The sequence below is a fragment of the Pinus tabuliformis genome, chromosome 9 (genome assembly GCF_031772625.1).
Source record: "Pinus tabuliformis cultivar Carrire ecotype Pingquan chromosome 9, CPIR1, whole genome shotgun sequence".
Classification (NCBI taxonomy): domain Eukaryota; kingdom Viridiplantae; phylum Streptophyta; class Pinopsida; order Pinales; family Pinaceae; genus Pinus; species Pinus tabuliformis.
Window position 1 is genome coordinate 475,563,278 of NC_142307.1, and position 24,911 is coordinate 475,588,188.

A 24,911-nucleotide genomic window follows, 5' to 3' on the forward strand; every position below is an offset into this window, starting at 1 on the left:
CAATCACCACTACAATATAATTATCAACTATACCTGCATCATCAATCTCTGAATCACCCAATACTGAATCACTGAAACCCTATCATTAAAACACAGACCAAAGCCCAAAACTCTGCAACAACCACTAGAACCAACATCAACCTGAAACATCAAATCTCATAATGTATATTCTACTTGACTGTGTCAAAACAACATGTATACGCTCTTTCACCAGAGAGAACCCGCGTACAGATCTAAAGATAATTACTTATACCTTCGCTGCAATTTCCAACTTCAGATATACCCAGACAATAAGATATAAAGGATAAAACATGCGTCAGTACTCAGATCTACTCATGATCATACCATATAATGATAATACATTTTACTCTTCAAGATCTCGGTCCATCAACCTTTATCAACCGCATAGGAGTCTCCTTGATTCAGGTCGACACAGTTGCATCACAAACCCATAACTAGCATACTAGATCTCACACTTCATCAGACATTCATCACATCCTCACTTTCTCCCCTTGGCCTAATGATCTTCTCCTTATATAGGTTTAGGCTTCTCTCAATACCATCGTCCAAAACCATGTTGAACCAATACCTTGGACCCAATACCTAGGGTCAACACTTCGGAGCAAATACCATGGACCAATACCAAAATACCATAGACCAAATACCATGGACCAAGACTTAGTTTTCCAACATGTACGCGCCTTTCCTTCTGTGAACCTGTGTGTGTACGTATACATGCCTTTTGTTCTTATCACCCACGTGTGTACGCACTTTTATCAAGGTTAACTTGTGTATATCTCTCTCTTAACCTGTTGTACTAAGATTTGTCCTCTGATTGAGTTACCAACAAGGACAACACCTATATCATACCTCTAAGTGAGTTGCCATCATGGACAACACCTATATCATAATGCCAACACAACCTTCTCACCTTCTTATGTTGTTACCTGTGTATTAGTGTAAAAACACACATTCTCCAATCTTCAAATCAATTTAAAACAAAACATGTCCTCTCACCTTCAAGATCTCTGCATGCTCTTGTTCCACCATTCTCCTACACTTTGAATGGATTGTTCACTGTCTTCTTGCATCTGCAAGTTTTGCTACACATCACCTTCTGTGTGCTTACTGTTTTTCAGATTAAAATCTGATCTCCCTTGCCTGCATAAGCATCTTAAAACATAACTCTGTTCTAAGTTTTCTCAGAGATTTTTAACTTGCTCTAATACCAATTGATGCAGGATTACCCCTGCTTTATCCACAGTATGCATATACAAACACATAATCACATTTTCCCCACGAAATTAACTCTCTAAGGAGTCAAATATTCAACCATCAGTGGTTAAGGCCCCTTTATCAGTTTTAATGCTGAATTATTTGCTAAAACTCAACATAGCCTAAATCTTAGGCAAAATCTACATATCGGGAATTAAATAAACCCTCAAGCCTTCATTAACCATTTTATTAAAGCCTTCCTCAAATACCTCTTATCGGGACTTTTAAAATCCTCACAAACCTTAGTTAGTTCCCATGCCACACATATATCCAAACCCACTTTATAACTTTGGGTTATAATTGGAAAACCCTTCTATCGGCACTTTAATCCATTATAACTCTCTTATAAGAAAACACATGTAAAACATGCACAAACATACCTTTTCCGCCAATCCTCAGTCTTTGCACGATTACCGAGAATTTCCTTTATCGCAATCGCTCATCGCATTTACCATGGGCGTACCACATACATGCTCTATCACCCCTCCGACTCCAATATGCCACTATCAGACGTGTATAAAAAACGATTTTACCTTAAAAGACTCGACACAGAACTTTATGGAATACAAAGGAAATACACTAGAATTCCGCTCTGAACCATATAAGCGAATCTCAAAATTTATACGTCTGCATTTATATTTCGTCGGGTCCGCCCCTCCATATTAAACCTTCTACTACACTACTCCTCCTCCGATCTCCGATCAACGCTTATCGATGTCGACTATCGGCTATCGCTTGATCCTTACACTTGGCTCTTCCACTTTAAAACTCTGATCTGACATGTATTTACGGGCCTGATGGGTTGTAGGTCACATTTGATAAGGTTTCTAGTCCAGTTATGCATCGCATGTCGCAATCGCTTTCTCCCTTCGAAAGATTGCAATGCGATCTCAATTTTCCCATTTTTGTGATTTAATCCTGGTCGTTGATCTTCTAGATCCAATGGTTACTGCGCACCGACACTTCACTTCTCTACTATTCCTTTTTACTTAGATTTTATGTTGTTTCTTAGTGTTTGTTGTGGTTCTCAGGTTTCTTCAAAGGTTCCTCCTCTAGCTATTCCGCTACACACTCCTCCTGGGCTTTACTTTGTGAGTTCTTTACTCATGAACGATTCAACCATCACTTTGGTTCTGCAATCGTTCAACGTCATTAAGGTCCTCTGCCTCTTCTCTTCCTTTGTGTATTTGTGTCTACCTGTCTGCATATATTTATATTGTGCAAATCTCTGAAAACACATAATTCATCATTCTGTATTCAAAACACACATTTTTATAGGTCCAAATCTATCTCTGTCTATATATAAACATATAACAATGATTACATATCAAGACTATGTCTCTCTAGCCTGATCTTCTGATATCGGTGGCCTCCGTTTACACTCTGCCTGCAGGCTTAAAATTACACTATCCCTAGCTGGCTGGCTGGCTAGCTCACCTCTCCAACCTTTCTTTTTCTTTCTTTCGAATAATCATTAGCGGTTTCTTTACAGTTGAGGAACTATTCCTCAGTTATTTTTCAGTTGTTTAACACTTTCTTCAAACTAATTCGTAACTAATCCCAATCCTCTCATATTCTCCTACATTCGAGAATATTTACAAATATGCCTCTCATTAAAATCACTCATAAGCTTAAATCTTCACATTAATTCAATACTTAGAAAACCAACTTCCTTAAAACAAAAGACACCCTATGTCTACTAAAATACAATGATATTGTTGGGCTGAATGCTCCTGCATCATTTCATTTACTTGTGAAACACCACATAGCCTCAAGTTTCCCTTCTCTTGGACATATTTCATTCCCAATCAATTTTCATGTCCACACATCGCTCAAAATTTAACTTGTTGCCATAAACACAAATTTCCCTTCACCAAGGCAGAAATTTTATTCCTTTTTCTTTAATACAACTTTTAGTTCATTACAACTTCTTAAAAAAATTATTCATTTGACCATTTTGTATTCAAAATATCTTCCCTTACAACAAACTATATCAAAAAAGATTTTTTAATTGTAATACATAATAGTTCTAAACAAAACTTTCCTTCATAGTAATTCCAAAACAAACATTTTACATTAACTGAAAACAATTTTACACATCACAAAATTTTCTCCTTGATTTCCATACAATACATTGCATGAGACAAAAAGACCTTTCCTTGATTTATTGCATTGTAAAAAAACCCTTTTTAATACTCCACATCACATTCTTCCCCACTCTTTTTTCCATTACCAAACTTTCATTTTACATTGCGAAAAAGATCTTTTCCACGCAATATATATTCCATTTTTCTTAATATTCAAAAAGTCAAGATATCAATTTTTTCTTAAAAATGATTCATAAACATTATAAGAGCATGCTTTTTCCTGGTATTCATAAACATTATAAGAGCATGCTTTTTCCTGGTATTCATAAACATTATAACAGCATGATTTTTCTCTTTCCGGAACAATTGCTAATAATAGTTCAGAAAGAAAAAAAAAAACACAAGTTTTAAACAAGGTGGACAATTATAATTTCTACGTGATGAATTGGGAAAATATATTTCATATCAATTTCAATCACAAAAGTCTTAATTTAATAAAAATGGTTAATACTAAAATACCATGTATATAAAAATCAGTCACAAAAGTCTTAATTTAATAAAAATGGTTAATACTAAAATACCATGTATATAAAAATCAGGTATCAACTGTGCAGAATCCAATATACAGTTACATAGTATATATTAGTGGATGATCTTTTTAATTGTATTGCCCAGATTATCATATATATATATGTCAATGACTACCAACAGGTGAAATGGAACGGCAGTCGCACTATGAAAATTCTTGGGAGGCTACAATGATCTTTTGGCCGCATTATGAGAAAGTTTTCCGAGTATGTAATGACATTTTCTTCCCAAGCGCAGTCGCAATCAAGAGGAAAGACTCTATTCTGGCGTTGTTTGCGGAGACGACTGGAATATTTTTATTTTTTTATTTTTTTCAAAAAATTTAATCATAGAAAAGTTTAAATCGTTTTTATGGTGGATATAGATTTAGTATTATTAAAAATTATAGAGGTATTTAAAATTTTGAAGTTTGATAGTTATAATTTACATTCCCCAAAAATTTTGTAAGATTTTCTATCAAATATCTTTTTAAATTTTCACTATTTTTCTAACAAAATTGTGACCTCATTAAACTACTCTTTTTATTTTTTTGACATAATGTGTTTGGATAAAAACCAAATACCCCATCTTATAATTGTTATTATTATTTATTAGTAAAGTCATAAAAAAAATCGTAGATAAATTTCATAAACATCAAAGCGGTTATTTTTATTTTATATATAAAATTTCAATTTGTAAATAAGTTTTGTTATGATATCATGTATTAATGTCATGATTGGATTAACACAACAAGAAAGATGTGGAGGAGATGCATTTTGTTTTTATTTCAAAATGAAAACGGGCTTAGGGAGGGGCACAAACAATTATGCTGAACTAAATAACCTTAGACTTTTGTTTCTATTTTCCCTAAATGAAGGTTGTGGGCAACTTCATATCTTTGGTGATTTTAAAATTGTTATAAACTGGTTCAATTAACAGTCAAATGGTCACTTGCACACACTCAGGAATTCGCTAGAAGAAATATTATCTTTAAAATCTCAATTTGACTATGTGATCTTTCGTCATATTTACGGGGAAAGGAACTAGATTTCCCACAGTTTATCCAAAGAAGCAATGCAACAATCTTTTGGTGTTTTGATGATTCATGAACAAAATGGTCAGGACTTCTATCAATACTTCCATGACCCTTTCATCGATCATCAGACACAGGATGCAACACCAACATGATCCAACTCAACATATTTATGGAATTTTTTTTGTTATTTTGTGACTATATAGAAGATCTCGAAATGTAGACATTTTTTGTTTTTGAACTGTTTTTTTTTTTTGTAAATAAGATAATGTATTGCTTGGTAAACTAACAGATTACAAAAAGGGTTGTGTGGGAAAGAACCTGACACAAGACCCAGCCGAAAAGCTAGTGTTGGTCATAGAAAAGGCTGTATTTACAGTACGACCCAGACAAAAGAGGGAACATAGTACAAAAGTGGAGCCGAGAGGTGCTCTCATTACAACATTTTCAAAATTGAGATATTAGAAGCCGAGAAAGGAGAATAATGCCTTATGGCGGCCGACCATGTAGATATTGTTAACCTCCGTGACAAACAGCCTTTCGCAAAGGCAGAAGAACATACACATGGGAAGAAAAACAGGGAAGGAAACCGACTGCATCACTCCTGGTTGGTGGTGACCCGATCCTCATCCAGACGAATGGGAGTCTCCTGAGAGCTTCCCTCCTGTTGCGCGGTGATGACCCGATGACTCGTGGAGGCCCCAGGGTCCTCTTTCTTGATGCTTGAGGATCCTTCAGCAGTTGAATGGACCTTCGTTGTTGACTTCTTCTTGATGACAGTATAATTCGGAGTGTCCCGAGTGATAAATCTGCAATGGTGGATGGCTTCTACATACACTACAAACTTTTCAATGAGCCAGTCAATCTTAGTTTCTAGAGCCTTGGAGTGCTCCTCTTGTTCCTACATAGCAAGCCCCATGATGGTCTTCATTTGCCACCATGTTTCAATTGTACGTGCATAGAGGTTTTCGCACGCCCAGGTGAGAGCAAAGTCCAGAATCCAAGCAAATTATGCGTCCACCTCCTCCGTGTTGATCTCTCTACATAGAATATTTGCATGGGCCTCTAAGCCTAAAATTCGTTGTTGAGTTTCCGTATTAACCGTCGTCACGTAGCACAGAGCTACGCGCCTAGTAGCAGTCTCCACGCGAGTGGTAGGGGCTGAGCCCAGGGACTGCCAATGGGAGGCAGCACGACTGTGCACACCTCCCCTACTTGGACCGAGGGTGGATCCATTCCTCGGGGCCATGAGAGAAACAGAAGGACTGGAGTACAGGGGGAACCAAAGAGCGAGGGGCCAACAGAGGAGCGAAAAGGTAGTCAGAAGAATGAGGGGGAGAACGGGGAGGGGTGAATTTATAGATGCCAGGAGTTGGAGGGAGAGGAGGTGGGAAGGGGAAGCATGCGAAGATATGAGGAGGGGCGGAGGAGAAATGGAAGCGCAGAGAGGATGAGACTGAGAGACGGCACTCACACAAGGGATAGGGGAGGTGGCATCGCGGGCTCTGGAGACAAGCGAGCCAAGGATGAGTCTGTACTCAGGCACCCTCCACCTCTCCTTCCCATTGAGCAGAGAATCAACCTTGTAATGATGAAAGGTACGTGAATAGTTAATGTTCGGTAGAGTAGTTATCTTCTTCATTGATTAATGCACATTGCTGACAGAATTCCCCTTCCTCTAGTTCCTGCCACGTTCGGGATTTTAGGTGTAGGGTACTAGTTGTACCCTCATTCACCAGTCTATCCCCAAATTTATTTCCCTTCCTTCTGATTGCTTAAAAGTGGAGGTCTTCCATGTTGTCAATTCCCTACTTGATCTGTTGTATTATTTTGTTTAAGCGCCAATTTTCCGAGATTTTGTCCACCTCAATACCCTGCTGAAGTTTTTTGCAGATTTGGGTGGTCAGTGTGGAATCTCCTTCAACTCTTAGAGGACTGAGGTTTAGGTTGTCCTCTATGGCGATGCCATGTTCTAGGGCATGTATTTCTGCGACATTATTGGTGACTGAACCTATATTTCCCTCATAAATTCATATTATCTCACCTTTAGAGTTTCTGAAGACCCCTCCAAAACCTGCTAGGCCCGGATTCCCTTTAGCTGCACCATCGTAGTTGAGCTTGAAGTTCCCCTACTCTGGTGGTTGCCACGTGTTATTTTTATTTTCATTCCTGGGGGGGAGTGACTTCACGGACCTTGATATGAAGGAGATCCAACATTGAGAGAATTCTCACTTCGTGGAGGGTGGGAGGGGCTTTGACAATCTGAGTGGGTAGAGAGGTCACTATTTCGCGGAGCGCGCTTTTGATCTTCGTAATAATGAATTCCTCCTGGATGGAGAGGCCGCGAAAGATTCTCGCGTTGTGTTCCTTCCACAGAGCCCAACAGATCAAACTAGGAATTAAATTCCAAGCGCGGTTAACCATAGGATGGGGGAAAATATCATTCTCCAGTTCGTGATGGTACTTTGAATGGAAGAGGGGTCCCGATCAGAGCTTTTAAAGACAAAAGAAATCTAATTCCAAAAATTGGACGCGAAAGGGCAGACATTTAATAGATGATTGGGCATTTCTTCTTCTTGCTAGCAGAGGGGGCATCTTGGGGGGCCAATAAAGCCTTTTCTTCTTAGATTGTCCCACATTAAAACTTTTCTTTGCATGACTAACCAAAGGAAGATAGAAATTTTCGGTCAGTGCTTCTTGTCCCAGATTGCATTCCACTTCGGATCTGATTGGAGTTGGTCATGCTTTGCTATGTATCTGTAGGATTTGCTTAAGATGAAGTGTCCTACTGATTTGTTCCCCTATCTCAGTTTATCCTCAGCAAAGTTAAGGAGGGTTTTTCTTTTTTGTAACTCTGAGGAGAGGTCCCACTAGGTTTGGGGTTTCATATGGGGAGTCCATTCCTCGTGATTGATCCAATTTCTCCATCTGTCATTTTCTTCACTTTTTCCCCACTACTGGTTGACTTTGATCTTCCCTATGTTTTTCATTTCAGCCTTGATATGTTGATAATGATCTTGATCAAGTTCTGACCTTCGTTGCCAGGCATCCTCCTAGAAAAGAGCTTTGTTCCCGTTGCCTATTTCCCAGAAACTATGTTTTTGAATTATGTTCCTGATCTCCCAAGCTTGATTCCAGACGATTGAACCTTTGATATTTCCATTGAGCCTGATGATTTTCTCTTGCGTTAAGGAGGGGGTGTACTTTTCTCTCTAGAGGGTACCCCAAGGGAAGTTGGGGTTAGCAATCCATCTCCATAGGTTTTTAGCTCCCAAGGCTTTTCCCAGGAGGTCTATGTCTCTAAGACCGAGGCCACCATCTCTTTCGGGCTTGCGAATTTTTTCCCATGCTACAAGAGCCCATTTCTGTTTGACCTATGCACCTCTCCATAAGAAGTTCCTCTAAAGGTTTATGATTTTATTTGAAATCAATTTTGTGGTTTCTAGAGCTAAGTACATATAAAGTGGGATGACCTGAAGGACAGAATTAACCAAGGTAAGATGACCAACCAAATTTAGAGATCTGAAGGTCTAGTTGGCCATTATTTTCTCCAATTTTTTTATTAGGTTCTCCCAAGTGGCCGAGGAGAGAGGCCTATCTATAATGGGAACACCAAGGTAAGTGGAGGGGAGACTACTAATAGGAATGGCTAGGAGTCTGGCGATGTTCCAACAAATGGGAAATGGAGTGTTAAAGAAATATAACTTGGATTTAAGGGGATTGATGGAGGCACCAGAAGCAGCAGAGAAGTTACTCAGGATGGACATGAAAGAGGCAGCCTCTTTGATATATGGGAGGCCCATGAGAAGAGTATCATCCACAAATTGTTGGTGAGTTGTAGGGGGGGCTAAGGCATGGGGCTGGAGACCAGAGAGCTTATTTTCATGCAGGGCAACAGTGATAGAGCGACTTAGCCCTTCTGCCATTATAACAAAAAGGAAGGGAGAGATTGGATCCCCTTGCCTGATACCCCTTGTAGGATTGAAGGGTTGTGAAGGTGATCCATTCACGAGGATGGAGAATAAATCTCCTGACACCATAGCCATGATCCACTTGATGCTTTCTTTGTGGAAGCCAAATGCATCTAAGACCTGTCTCATATAGTTCCAGCTTATTTTGTCAAAGGCTTTGGACATTTCTAGCTGAATCATCATACCATGTATTTTTGGGATTTGAGAGCATGAATAAGCTCATGAGAGATTATGATACTATCCATGATTTGTCTTCCTTCCACATAGTGAGACTGTTGGTGGGAAATGAGGAGAGGGAGGATGACTTTAATTCGATTGGCAAGAAATTTGGATATTATTTTGTATATGACATTGGAGAGGGCTATGGGCCTGAATTTGTCCAGGGAATCTGTAGAGATTTATTTGGGTATTAGAGTTAGAAAGGTTGAGTCAAGGGCTTTAAGGATAAACTTCTGAATTCGAGATTTCTCCACCAGGGTATGAACATCCAGCTTTATGATAGGCTAGCAAGCTTTATATAAATCAATGGTGAACCCATTCAACACTGGAGATTTTCCATTGGGCATTCCCATGACCACATCTTCCACTTCCTGGAGGGAGACTTTCCCTAGGATAATTTTGTTATGGTCCTCCATGAGGATTTTTGGAATATTCTTGGTGATCTTTTTGATGTCCTAATCTTGATCATTCCTTCTCTCTTTAAGAAGAGAGCTAAAATAGTGGATGAGCTCTGTTTCCAACTCCTCTTGAGAGTGAATGAGATGACCCTCTTGGTTCTTGAAACCAGAATTCTATTGTTCCTCATGTGTTGTATCATTTTTTATGGAAAAAGGTCATGTTCCTTTCCCCACATTTCAGCTAATTTATTCTGGATTTTTGTTGCCACAACTTTTCTTCCTGAATGGCTCTTTCGTCCCATATTTGTTGTAGTCATTGTACCTCTTACTTACTAGTCTCCGTTAGCCCTTCTTCAATTATATTTTGTACAAGAAGTTCAAGTTGGTGTTCCAAGTTTTTTTATCTGTAATGATATTGCCAAATGTTTCTTTGTTCCATTTTTTTATTTCCTCTTTGATATGTTTTAACTTTTGTTGGAAAGTATACATTTTGTTTCCAGTTCTGATGGGAGAGTAAGTCCACCATTGTTTCATTTTTTCCATGAAATCTGGGTGATTCAACAAGAAGGCCTCAAATCTAAAAGGCTTATTCTTCAAACTCATGGAAATTTGAATCTTGAGAGAGATAGGCCAGTGATTAGAGCCTTCTTGCGAAAGGATTCTCGCCTCCATTTTCCAGGAGGTGAGATAGGTTGCCTCAGATAGAAGGAAGCAGTCTAAACGAGGCTATTTGATGGTCTTCTCCTCTTCTGTTATTCTAGGTGAATAAGCCATTTCTAGTGGGAATGTCGATGAGGTTTAGTTTTTCAATGGCGGCGAGGAAGGCCTCAGAGTCCTTAGCTAATGTCCAGATTCCTCCTTTCTTTTCACATAAGTTAGTTATCATATTGAAATCACCAGCTATGACTTTTATAGGGTGGTGCAGAGGGTCAAGGAGATTGGATTTGATTTGGATCATTTTAATACGGTCTATCACCTTGTGCGGGGCATAAGAATTAGTTATACTAATGGTCTCATTGGTGCCTATGATTCTCAGGATCACTATTAAGGAATGGTGAGTGGCCAGAGAGGACATAAGGTCGAGTTTGAAATTTTTCCATAAAGTCATTATGCCCCCCACTGTGCCTGTAGCTGTATTAGCCAAGGAGCTATAAGTCTTGAAGCACAAGTTGAGAGGAGGGGAGGGTGAGTCGAATCCAGTTTTGTTTCTTGAATGAGCAGGCTGTCAGGATGATCGGATAGGACTCTTCTTTTTAAGATGTGTTTCTTCCCAGGACCGTTAAGTCCCCTAATATTCTAAGAGATGAAATTCATTGACATGGAGATGGGTATAGAGCTAGAGACTTTACCTATCCTTCATTGATTAGCTTGGCTCCTAGTTCTTGAAGGAGCTGACTAGTGGTCTTTCGTCCTTGCTTTCTTCTTGAGCCTTTGAGGTTGATTCCTTCTACTGGATTGTTAGCTAATATGCCTTTTGAAGCTATACTTTCTTGTGATGGATAGTGAGCTTTGAGTTTTAATTCTTCCTGGAGGAGATAAGCTCCTTCGATTTTTTGTAACTGTTGTTCTAATATGGAATTTATTCCTTTTTGTTTCCATTCCTCTGTAATTGTTGCAAGGTCTACCCCCTGCAAAGCTTTCTCTATTGCGTTTTCCTCTAGTGTTTCCTTTGTTTCTACTTGATGCATTTTTGTATCCTCTAGCACCTGCTTCTTTCCTCTGTTGCTATTACCTGTATCCCTTTCATCTTGTTCGTTGTTTATTGGGTGCCTTTCTTCCTCTCCTGCTTCATCTGCTATCATTTCGTTAGGGTCCCTTTTCTCTTGGGTACTGTTCAGCACCTTGAACTAATTCTGGCTTGCTTCTTTGTATAGGTTCTTCTTGGGGGTATATTTTTGCCTATTATTCTTATTCCTAGAGATTACTTTGGTGAACCCTTCCCTGTCTTTTTGTTTATTTGCTTGCTCTTGTGTTTGATGGGTTTTATTCAGGGGACAATCTCGTAAAAGATGTCCATGCTCGTGACACTTTCTGCATCTGAAGGGAATTTGTTCATAGTCTATACTTTGCAGCCAGACTTCATCCCTAAAGATTAATTTGATTGCTTACGGCAAGGCTCTAAAGACGTCTATATATAAGCAGATTAGGGTGTAGGAAACATAGTGATCCTTTCTAGTGCCTTCAGAAATTTTGATTTACTCGCCCAACTGGTCTCCTATTCCTTTTAAGACTTAAGGAGCCCAATAATCAGTTGGTAAAGATTAGAGGCGTACCTAGACTCGAACCTTAGTAAAATCCTCTTTTTCTGGTGTGAAGTTCTCCCTCCAGAATCTCATGTATAAACTGGCTGAAATGTAGAAATAGGGTCCTCCTTAAAAAATTATATCTCTATCTTCTAGGACGTCAAAGATGACTGTGAAAAATCCTTTGGAGCCCACCTGAAGTCTGATCTCCCCTTTGGGTGTCCATTTGCTCTGAATCTACCAATTCAGGGCTCTTTCAATTGCTCATATTCCCATGAATTTGCATATAATTGTGTGTTCCTTCATGTACTCTCTATTTTCAGCTACCACGGGGTCCTAGATTTCTAGTTCTGGGATTTTCTTGGCTTTTGGATTACAATTATTCTTGGTCTTTTTCCCCTGATCTTGTGATTTCTCCTAAGATTGTGAAGGATTGGCGTTAGTAGGGAAGGGCGAGTCTGCAACCTTGCCCTTGTTTGCCCAAGTATCCTTGGTTGATCTTTTCATTGTGTCTTCATTCCTTTTTGGTAGCTCGTTTTGCTGTGGATGAGTAGTTTCTTCTTTGTCAGAGCTTCCTCCTAGTGGCATACAGAAGGCAGAGCTAGAGGCAAACTTTGTGAAGAATGAAGCTTGGTCTGGTGGCCGACCAGAGACCATATCCTTGAAGGAGTGGGCGCCAGGATGTTGTTGCAGATTTTCCATGGCACGCAAGGCCCCGAGGGCCAGAACCAGAGGCACCAAGGGGAGGTCGCAGAGAGCGCACAAGCCATTTTGTTGCAGATATCAATCACAAAGTAACAAAGTGAGTTTTTTTGAACTATTATTATCAACACTCATATTATATTATTTTGGACACTTCACAATATGTGGCCTAGTGTGGCAACCTTTTTTGAGATATGCTCCTTTGAAGCATTTACAATATGTAATTTTCAATATCTATATAATGAAAGTTAAGATTTTTCTCTCGGGGAAAATGTATAATGTCATGACTTCACAAACTAAAAATATCAATGTTATGAATTCACAAACTAAAAAGTCATAGGTTATTTAATTTTATAATTTTTTTAATTAAATTGAAAATTAAAAAAAAAAATGAAAACAAAAAACAAAAACAAAAACAAAACAAAAAAAACAAAACTATTTTGGGGATAAACCTCAACCTTTTATATTGAGTATTGCTTATAAATATTTTGTGGATATTCCATAAATGAGCTCTTAATGCTTGATATATCCATGGTTATGATGGAAAAATTACTTTACCATTCAGTGAATTTTATAACGAAAGGAAGTTATATAACTAAGTAGCCCATATTAATTGGTAATTTCCCCAGAGGTTGTATGTAACTTCGAGGGTTATTTAGTTTAAATTTAAATTTCAACAAACTTCTATTGGATTTTAGGCAAAATTAAGTATATCTAAAGACAAAAATGTAAAATAGTGGGACTAATTAAATATTTTAACCATAACAATTTACTTTTTTCGAGTTTATTTACTTTATATAATATTTGACATTGAAATATTTTACTTAAAATGAGGATTGAAATATTTTTTTTATTAATATATTTTTAAATACATATAAATATTACTTAATTTTACACATTGAAATTTCCTTCATATTTTGTTATGGTCAATATTAAATTATTTTTATTTTTAATTCCTCTTTCTATATATACGTATACTTAAAATTAATATTGAAATAAATTAACTAATATAAATATTCAAATATTTTATTCAAGTTCAATATTAAAATATTTGTAAAATGTATAAGAGTCATACATATTCCTTGCATTCAAAAGTAAAAATATAATTATTTTTGTGTTACTTTTAATTACTTTATCTATTTTAAAAGATATATAAAATTATGATGCTTCATATGAATATTTATGGCTAAGAGTGAGAGCAATATTTTTATCACTTCAGAATATTATATTTATGGTTAAGAGTGAGACTGAAATATTTTTACCACATTTACTAAGTGAAAGTAGAATTATTGATGTTTTATAATGTTTTTAATATTTTATTTTTATTTTTAAACAGCATGTCAACTCCACATTTAGCATGTATAGAATCACACCATAATCCATCTTAAGTGGTTATATCATATAGATATTGATCTCCAAAGTAGTTATGTTCTTTTACCCATTTTAATTAAATTAATTAATTTAAAAAAATTCCATATAAACTTGAGAGATGGTTTTTGAGGCATGTAGTATTAATAAATCATAGTATTGTCACAAAGTTTATCTATACATTAAGAATCTTTATGGTAAAGTGGGGTGAATCTCCATAGTTAAAATTGTGTTACATGTTTTTTTAAATGTATATATATTTAAATCATATATAATTCTATAATGAGATCGTCTTTCCAATTAATCACGTCATCCGAAAGAGAATATCATTATCATTATGGATCACAAAAGTCTAAGATATAGCATATATAATTCTTTTTACAATTAATAAGAACAATAATAATTTAAAATAATTTATCATTTAGTTAATTTTTATGATTTTTTTAAATCTTGACAATGTGAAATGTATCATGAGGTAAGTGGTTTGATTCATAGTGAACTTTACCAACATTGCTGGCTAGTTATTAGGTGAATAGTAGAGATTTAGTCTCTACAAAATATTCTAAAATATATTCTTAGTAGTAGTCATGTTGAATATCATTTTTAAATTTAATTAATAATCATATAAACATTTTATATATATATATAACATTAAAAATTAAAAATAATAATAAAATATGATAAAAGAAAATGGTCTGTCTTTATCTATGTGTACATATATGATGAGAATTTTAATACAATTAAAAATAAGAGTAATTTTTTAGATAATATAAAAATGTTATTCGGCTGAAATGCACATTCTAGACCCTAGTATTATTGGATATGTGATTCTATCTATTCTAAATATTTTCTAAATAAAACAATTTCTGCTATAATAAAAAACAAAAATAAATATACATATTTGATTAGTTTTAATTAAAGGCATTATAAAACATCAATAATCCTACTTTCACTTGGAAAATGTGGTAAAAATATTTCATTCTCACTCTCAACCATAAATATAATAATATGAAGCAACACACATTTATATCACCTTTTAAAGGAGATAAAGTTAATTAAAAAAAAAACCAACTTATATTTTCACTTTTGAATGTATGGAAAATCATAAGTCTTATACTTTTTACAAATATTTCAATATAGAACTTGAATAAACTATTTGAATATTCATATTAGCCAATTTATTTCAATATAAATTTTACATATATACATCTCTAGAAAAAAAAAAAAGAGTAAAAAATAATAATGTTGACCATAACAACACAAGAAATAATTAAAATTAAAATATATATATATATATTTAGAAAAAATAATAGGAAGTAAATTTCAATAAGTAAGATTAAGTAATAATTATATATATTTAAAATATATTAATTAAAAAATAACATTTTAATAATATGATCCATGAATAAAATATTTTAAATTTTTTTTTTTGCTTAAGCAAGAGTCGGTCCTTCTATTCACTTGATTGTATAAAAAAGATTGCATATAGTACATTAAACCCAAGGTAGAAGAGGGCCAAAGAATTTGGCTATCACTTTGTGCCTTGGGAAAAGAGCCAACAGCTCGAGAACTGAGCCTAGTACCCAAAAACCTACTCGAACCATCATCCTAGATCCAACGGTTGAGGAACAAAACAACACGAGAACACGTGTCCCCGAAAAAACTAAAAGTGGACCCAAAGAGGAATTAGAGCCCACCGTATAAAGATTTCGGGTCCACTAAGGAAGCCAAAAATATAACCCGGACCCACCAACATGCACAGTGAACCTAGGTCGTTGATCTACAACTGCTTGATCCAACGGTTGAGAGGAATATCGGGCTGAAAAGAAGCAGGAGGAATACCCGCCTGATGAAGGCATTATTCTCTCTCCTCCTTGAGCCACGTGTTGAGCGATTAGTGGCATTGGGTTCATTTCTTGAAAGCTGCTTCAGGTATTGGGGACCCCTGAAAACTCAGAAACTACCTTAACTGTAGCATGACTTAAATTACCACAGATCCGCTGCATCCACTGCCAACCATTCGGCGGAGAGACACATGTGTGCCACTTCCACGTAGTTTTGATCAGAATGCCGCCATTTTTCCTAACTGAACGCTCGCCATCCCAGCTCCCTGCAGAGTTAATGAGAAGTTGATCTGTGGTATAAGATAACTTTATATAAATCCCTTTTCTGTAAATTGTCACCCGCCCGAGAACTTTGGGTCTGTACCGTTCTGGGCTGATAATACAGACAAAGGACTAGATGCTCTTTTCATTAATGTCTCTGGATTTCTACTGCATGTGGACTGTATAACAACTAATACCATAACTTTGGAAACTGCTAGAATCCCCTGTTCTGATAGAGTTCTCGATCCACATTCGCCTATCTGAGACACTCATCCCTCAATCTGCCCTGGGGGACCTCTTTCCATCTATATTTATTGTTGCTTTTAGCACAGAGAACACCTTCATTAGCTAAAATGTCCGCCAATTTGTTGGCTGTCTGGCGCACATGCGTGAAACTTAGGGTTCTCATGTTTTGAAGGTGGGATTGGATCCTTTGATAAACTTGAAGAAGCCTCCAATGTCTCGAAACTTTTTCTGGAGCCGAGCCATAACAGATTTTCTCGACCGAATTGATAATCAACTCAGAGTCTACTTCAATTATGATGTTATGGAGATTGTCCCTCTTCAGGATTTCTAAGCATTGCTCAAGGGCCATGAGCTCCGCCATATTGTTTGTGGCTTTCCCCAAATTACAATGAAAAATGCATTGTATGCAACCCTTTTCATCCCTTATCACTCCCCCATAACCAACCATGCCCGGATTTCCTTTTGAGGCCCCATCTATGTTGCATTTCATAAATCCCTGAGGGGGAGGATGCCAGAAGTCTTTATCAGTTACAATTTGATTTGTATTTTTGTTATTGCCCTGAGGAATGAGCGCCCGCATACCCAACTGAAGTAGAATCTGCACATCGGCATCTGAAGGTGGATTCTTAGGGGGTTTTTGCATTAGAGTTCCTACTGTCTCCTTGAGCTATCTTAAAATTTGTTCCATGAGACTCTGGGGAGAACCTTTTTTATTTTTGAAAACTTTATTGTTTCATTCTTTCCATACATCCCAGATTAGGAAGCCTGGAGCTAAAGCCAAAGCTTTGTTGACTGTTTCATAATCAAAGAAGTTTTTCCTCCAATTCTTTAGGGTGCTGGTGATGCTGCCCATGTCCCTATCTGTTTGTCTGAAAATTGAGGCAATCCCATTCCACAACGTGGAAGTAAATGTACAGAGGTTGATAAGGTGATCCATGGTTTCTTCTTGTGATTCACATAGCTGGCATTTGGATGGACCTAAAACACCTCTTTTCCGGAGGTTTTCCCAGGTTAGAATTTTCTTGTGCTGCACTAACCACATGAACAGTTTAATTTCCATCCATCCTTGGGTCTGCCAAATATTCTTCCAAACCCCATCCTGGTTTATTGAGTCAAGTCCAAGGGCTATGTGTTTTGCCTCTTTAAGGTTAAAGGTACCTTCATGGTTATTGCCCCATCTTAGTTGGTCTGAATCAGCTGATATCAGGATCTTCCTTTGTTCCAGGATGGTTGTTAGAGCATCAACCTGTGCCTTCAAGGGGGCATTATCCCTGTAATCCAGTTCCTTCCAAGTTCTCCATTTTCCTCCGTTATTTGCCTGATCCCAAAATTCATTTACTCTGAGTAACCCTTTGATGTCAGTATCATTCTTGAGATTTGCAAAGTCTTATCTTAACAGTTTAGGTTCCTGTTACCACTTATCCTCCCAAAACCATGCAAGGTTTCCATCTCTAATTTCCCAGAAATTATTTTTCTGAACGATGTCTCTATTCTCCCAGGCTTTGTTCCAGATGTGGGAGCCTTTGATGATTCCAGACATTCTAATGTGATCCCTGTCTTGCCAATTGTTTGCATATTTCTGTTTCCAAATTTGTGCCCAAGGGGCATCTGTATCTTTTAGTCATTTCCACCATAATTTTGCCCCAAAAACTTTGTTTAGAACTTCAGGATCATCCAGTCCTAAACCTCCATGTGTTTTAGGTTTACTGATCTTTTCCCAAGCTACCAAGGCCCATTTTTTCTTTTCTTCCCCTTTACCCCAAAGAAAATCTCTTTGGATATTTCTGCATAGTTGCATGACTCCTTTTGGTGCTGGAAGGGCTAAGAACATGAATATGGGAACAGATTGTAGGACAACTTTTGTAAGCACAAGCCTACCTGCTAAGTTCAAAGACCTACTTGTCCATTTTCGTGTCTTGTCCTGTAGCTTATTAATCACAGGCTCCCAGACTGTCTTGCTTAGAGGTTTGTCTGTTAGCGGTACTTCCAAATATTTGGATGGTAGCATATCTATTTGAAAGCCTACAATTATGGAAATATTTCTCTGAATGGCAATGTTAGTGTTAAAAAAGAAAATCTTTGATTTGGAGAGGCTTACCTCTGTGCCCACAGCCATTGCAAAGTATTTCAGGATTTGTTTGTAAGCTAGAGCTTCCTTGACTGTAGGTATGCCTTGTAGCATGGTGTCATCCACAAATTGTTGATGGGTCAAAGCATTTCCATTCCTAGTTAGTTTGAGACCCTGGATCTTACCTTCTTCTTTGGCAAACTTGATAGCTAGGCCTAGTCCTTCCATCATAAGAATAAAGAGAAAGGGGGAGAGAGGATCTCCCTGTCTGAGACCTCTTGAAGGATTAAAGGGCTTTGATGGAGAACCATTTAACAAGATTGAAAAACTAGAGGTAGTTACAAGGGCCATTACCCATCTCACCCAGTTGTGGTCAAATCCATAAGCTAGAAGAACTTTCCTTATGTAGGCCCAATTTAAATTATCATATGCCTTTTCTAGGTCCAGTTGCATAATCATTCTTGCCTGCCTATTACTTATAAGAGAGTGAACCACCTCACGAGCTTGAATGATATTATTGAGAATTTGTCTGCCTTCTACATACCCAGTTTGCTCCATAGAAACCAGAGTTGGTAAAAGGGGTTTAAGCCTGTTGGCAATTATTTTGAAAATTATTTTATACACCACATTGCATAAAGCTATAGGTCTGAATCTATCTGGTGTCATAGCATTATCCTGTTTTGGAATTAAGGAAATGAAATATGTGTTGAGCGCCTTCAAAACAGTCCTATATTTCCTGCAGTCCTCCGCCACATTAAGGATATCCTGCTTGACAATACCCCAACATGCTTTAAATAAATCTACATTGAAACAATCTGGGCCTGGCGCCTTACCATTTTGCATATCTTTGATGACTTCACTGACCTCCTCTTCAGTCACTGGCCTATTTAGATTATAATTATCTTGTCTTGTTACTAGATTAGGAATGTTCTTTGTGAAGTCACTGATGAATTGTGATCTGTCTAAGAGAGGTTCCTCTGCTATGCCTTGGAAATGTTGAACCAACACAGCTTCTATATCTTTGTGGGTGTTGAGTTGGTTACTACGAGAACCCTTGATTGTTGAGATCCTGTTGTGAGAAATGTGCTCCATGGTAGATTTGTGGAAAAACCTTTTGTTCCTATCTCCTTCTTTTAGCCATTGTACTCTTGATTTCTATCTCCAAAATCTTTCCTCTTGTTTGCATAATTCTTCCCATTCCTGTTGATGATTGTTAGCTTGTTCGTTTTTTCCCTCATCGAAGCCATCATTGATGAGGGTCTGATTAATTTCCTGTATCTTCCTTTCAACAACTTTTTAGCTTCAAAAATGTTGCCAAACTCATTCTTATTCCAATCTTTGAGCCTAATTTTGATATGTTTCAATCTTTTATGCAAGAGAAACATTCTCGTACCCTGAATCTGCATATCCTCTTTCCACCATTTTTCAATATTGCTGATAAAGTCTGGATGGGTGAGCCAGATATTTTCAAACCTAAAAGGTCTATTTCTTGGAGTTCCTATACAGGAAGCCTCAAGTTGAATAGGCCAATGGTCCGAGCCACCAAAAGGGAGTATCATCGCTGACATGTCAAGGCCTGTGAGTATAAGGTCCTCTGAGATAATAAATCTGTCTAGCTTTGAGGCTACTTGAGACTCTCCTCCCCTTTTATTGTTCCAGGTAAAGAGGCCATTACTTGTCTCTGTGTCTACTAACCTCATATTGTTTATAAAATTCTGAAATGCTATGGAGTCTCTGCCTAGTGATCTAGTTCCACCTTTTTTCTCGACAGGGATCTGATCATGTTAAAGTCCCCTCCCAAAATCCATGGTATTCCTGAATGTCTGTCTCTTAGATCCTCCAGTGAAGTAAGCAGTCTGAGTTTGTCGTCAGGCTTCTGTGGACCATAAAAATTTGTGATTAAATAAACTTCCCTGTCTCCCAAAGGTTGAATAACCACTGATAAATAGTTCCTAGATGCTTCAGCATCCAAGATACCTAGTTTCTAGGGGTTCCAAAGTGTGAGAATACCTCCTGCTATTTTGTCTGCTTTGACTTCTAGAAATTCATATCTAGTAAACCATTTGTTGTACATTTCTCTTATTATTTCTACTGAACATTTAGTTTCCTGGATGAAAATCATATCTGGTTTTTCTTCTTTCATTCTATTGCTAAGATTCCTTTGTTTGCTTTAACTCCCTAGACCCCTAATATTCAAATTTGTGAGCTTCATTAAGAAAGATTTGTAAAAGAGTAACTAGTTAGGTCTTTCATCTTACCTGAATCTATCATCAATTTTCCACATTCTATCAGCAGCTCATTTTGTTTTTTCCTACCCCTTTTCCTGCCAGGGTTCCTGGGAGTAAGTCCCGATGTGGTCTTCATAGTTTTCACCCCTTCGTTGTCTTGACTCTCGAGGTTTCTTTTGACTCCCAACCCTTTTGCCTGAGTTCTCCACAGAAATAGTTGTTGCACTCTATTGAACTCCTCTTGTGGTAGTGAATCCATTCCTTTAGTGGTTCTATGCTTCAAGAATTTTTCCAGATCTAGATGCTCCCTTTCGCGAATATCCTGCAGTTCTTGATCCTCCGTTTCCACCTCACTCAGGGTCATCTATTGGTCCTTATCAAGTTCCATGGTACTTAGCATATCCTCCTTTTGTTGGTTTTTGTCATGTGTTTCCTCCATATTTTCTTCCTTTTCCTTCTCCCCTAGGTTGTCCTCCAGAGTCTGATTTGCCTTATCTAGCTCCTCTTCTTCTTCTAGTACCTTGTACCTATTCTGGCTTGTCTGCTTTTCCTCGTTGATTTTTTTTTGAAACTTTCTCCCTCCTTTACCTTTATTTCCCACTTTGTGAAAGCTATCAGTTTCTTTCCCTGAGATAGCTTTAGTTCTTCTCTCTATTTTGTTTAGAGGGCAGTCCCTGAATAGATGCCCATGTTCATGGCATTTGCGGCATCTGAAAGGAACTTGCTCATAGTCCACCGCTTGTACCCATTCTTCATCAAAAACTTCAATAATCACTTCATCCGGTAGAGCTCCAGAGAGATCCATCTCCACGCATATACATGCAAAGGAAGTGTACTTTCCCTGCCCAGTGGCCTCAGATATTTTTACAAAATGCACTAGTTTATTTCCTATTGCTGTTAATGATTCTAGCTTCCAACAATCCAGTGGTAAGGAGTAGAATCTTACCCAAACTGGGACCGAAGTGAAAATCTCTCGCTCCAGGACAAAATTCATCACCCGAGGCCACATATAGAGGCCTGCAGCAGCATAGAAGTAGGGCCCTCCTTCAAACACCCCATCTTTATCTTCAATGTTAGTGAATACTACAGTGAAGAAACCCTTTGATCCAAGGTGTAGGTCTATACCCCCTTTAGGTTTCCAGTGATTCTTTATCCATGCCTGTAAAGCCTTCTCCGTTGGCCATAACCCCATGAATTTACAAATGACTGCGTAAGTCACCATGTGATCCCTATGCGCCTGTAGCGCTGGATCACTCAACACCACTCTGGGTATGATAGTTGTCCTAGGCTTGCACGGTCCATTTTGCTTTTTGGTTTCTGCATTTTGATTATCTTCCTCTATTCTTTTCTCTCTTCTGACGTCTTCCCGCCTATTCTCCTGCTCCTGTGCGTCTCTGATGTCCTGTTTTCCTCCTCCTAAAAAACTCGTTTCAGCCTCCAGCAGTTTCTTGCTGCGACTGGAGACTGCCTGACTGTAGGAGGGAGTGATACTCCCCCCCTTATGCCCCTCCATGGTGCCCAACGCTTAATTTCTTCTGCAAACTCTCCCAAACAAATATCATACTAGTCCAGAAAACATTAAAAATCCCACTCTCTAATATCGTAGAGGTTAAATTCACCAAATATTTTAATTTTCATTTTAAGTAAAATAGAAAAATATTTCAATCCTCATTTTAATTAAAAAATTTCAATGTCTAATAAATATATATTATTTGTGGTTAAAAATTTATAATTATAATTATAATTATAACTATACATATGGGGCAATTGAAAAAAGAAAATTTTATGGTTAAAACATTTTAAATGCTTTCAATATTTTACATTTTTGCTTTCAAATATACTTTTAGTTGATTCTATCTAAAATCCAATAGAAATTTGTCAGAACTCATGTATTCTACACAATCTAAGTTCCTATAGGAATTTTCAAGGCATTGAATCCATTTAGGCATTCAAAATGCAATTTAAACAATGAAAAATTACACATGGTGTGTGTATAGAGAGATAGAACCGATATAGATCCATCATATCGATGGGTATATCAAGCATCAAGATGAATCAAATCTCTTGAATCCATTTAGGCATTCAAAATGCAATTTAAAAAATGAAAAATTACACATGGTGTGTGTATAAAGAGATATAACCCATATATATCCATCATAGCCATGGGTATATCAAGCATCAAGATGAATCAATTCTCTTGATGTGTAAACCATTTTTTCTCTCTAGAAGAGGTATACACATCAAGAAATTTGATCCCTCTCAATGCTTGCTAGATCTGTGGTTAAGATGTGTAGTATCCTTGATGTAATAAATTTTCTATCATAGTCTTTATAGCTTTATTTTCTTGCAAACATTTAAGTTTAGATAATAGTCATGGGGATAAAGTTAAGTTGGATAGTTTGATGAACGATGCAAACATTTATTGTTATGAATAGAATATTATTATTTTTCACTTATTTCTTGTTTGAAAATATAAGAGAAGTCAACAAGTGAGTAGTTAGGCTACCTAATTGTCAAGAAATTGGTTAAGAATCAGTTATAGTCCAAGAAAGGACATTTTCTTAAGGGACAGTTGTCATAGTTAAAAAAACCTCCATCTTTCTAAAAGATTCCTAACCACTATAAATGGCATGACAGGAGAGAAAGGCCATGTTGTGGAAAGAGGAAGAAACAATATCGCAGAAGAGAAAGACAATTTGAACACAAAAGGTTCTACTAAAAAAAACAAACAAAATTTTAGATATTGATGTAGCGAGATGTTCCTAAAATCTAAGGAGGAAGGTGTTATAAAAGAATAATGATTTGATTTCTGTCAAAAGAACAACCTAATGCTTGGGGAGAAGTTCTATGGTAGCAGTTCATTGGTTGGGAGGAGTGTGTTTTCTCCTATTATATTTTCAAACACTCAGATAAGTGGATAGACTGTTTGTTTAGGATCTTTTAAGAATTATTTGTCATGAAAGTTTATGATAGTATGAAAAGGATGAAGAATCCGTATGGGGTAACTATCTTAATAAACGTTTTCATGATAAACATCTAATCTCAAAAATGATTCTTGCTCTGTATAAGTATTTTGAGTAAAGTAGTGACTTGTTCCTAGTTATAACTCTTAGTAAGAAATAAGTAGGGTTAGCATGGTTATAGGCCAGCACCAGAGAAACACTTATGTGTGAACACTTAACATCTTGCAGTCCTTACTTAATTTTAAAATAACATGTTGATGGTGCTAGACTTGCCAACATTAAGGGGATCTCCCTGGTATAAAGTCCCAACTAGACTTCACACTGTTTGGTATAGGTGTCCCATCCGGTATGATGGCCTAGCTACCATTATCTTAAAAATATGCCTTAGCTCTTGCTTGTCAACACATGCGAGTGGTATATTTAGTCTTCAAACAACGAGGTCCGTGTGCCTGGTGAGTGCTTAGTGTCACGTGTGTCAAGGTTCTTTCACTGCAAAGGGAGTCTCAAGTCAAAATGGAATAGTCCCAACTCTGTTAGAGACACACCAAACAACAGGATATACGCAGACACCAGCATAGTAGTCTCATAGTGATTGTCAGGCATTTGATGTGCTCATCAATCGATCATTACAAAACATATAATTTTTTTTTGAATAAAAATGCAATAATAGTTGGTTTGGGAAAAATATGTTGGTTTGGATGAAATGAAATGTGACATGTAGCATGAAATATGAATATCCCTTCCCCCCAACTTAAGGTGTTTTTAGTTTTTGGCAAATGAAAAAGGGAATATAAATGTGGTGAGGAATTTTCCAAAATCACAATTTTAGCATTTAAGGAATTACATGATTAAAGATTAGAAAATTACATACCTTCACTTACCTGAAAAGTGGACAAGTTATGTATATCAAAGAGTGTGGCTACTGTTGCTGGATCATGGAATATGAAGTAAAAGAATCTGATTTGTTTTTTCTTTCTCTTGGTTGTATGAATTGAGGATGAGATTGGAATCTTTATTGTTATGGCTGCTGAATTGAGTCCTACTACAAACTGTTGAAATCATGTAGTCTTCATTCATTCCCACTCGGTGGCATAATTCTTATCTATGTGAATATATGTGTCGATGTCGAACATAGAAAATAAATTGTTGGATTACTAGCCATTAATGAATTCCATTAACCAACACGAGACTACTCACCATTGATGTCAATGAGAGTCAAGATGCCTAAGTACATCTTACTAGGTACGAATAGATGTGTTGTAGTCAAGTCACCTAGAAGATCCAACAAACAAGGGACATTGATGTATTCCCATTGTTTATTGGTGAGAGAACTTTCCATTAAGGCATGTAAGCCTCAAGGTACATGAAATATCTCTAGTTTTGATCCCAGATGATGTGTCAGAGTCGACTGGTCAAAACTTGTTAGAAGGGAGGCCTT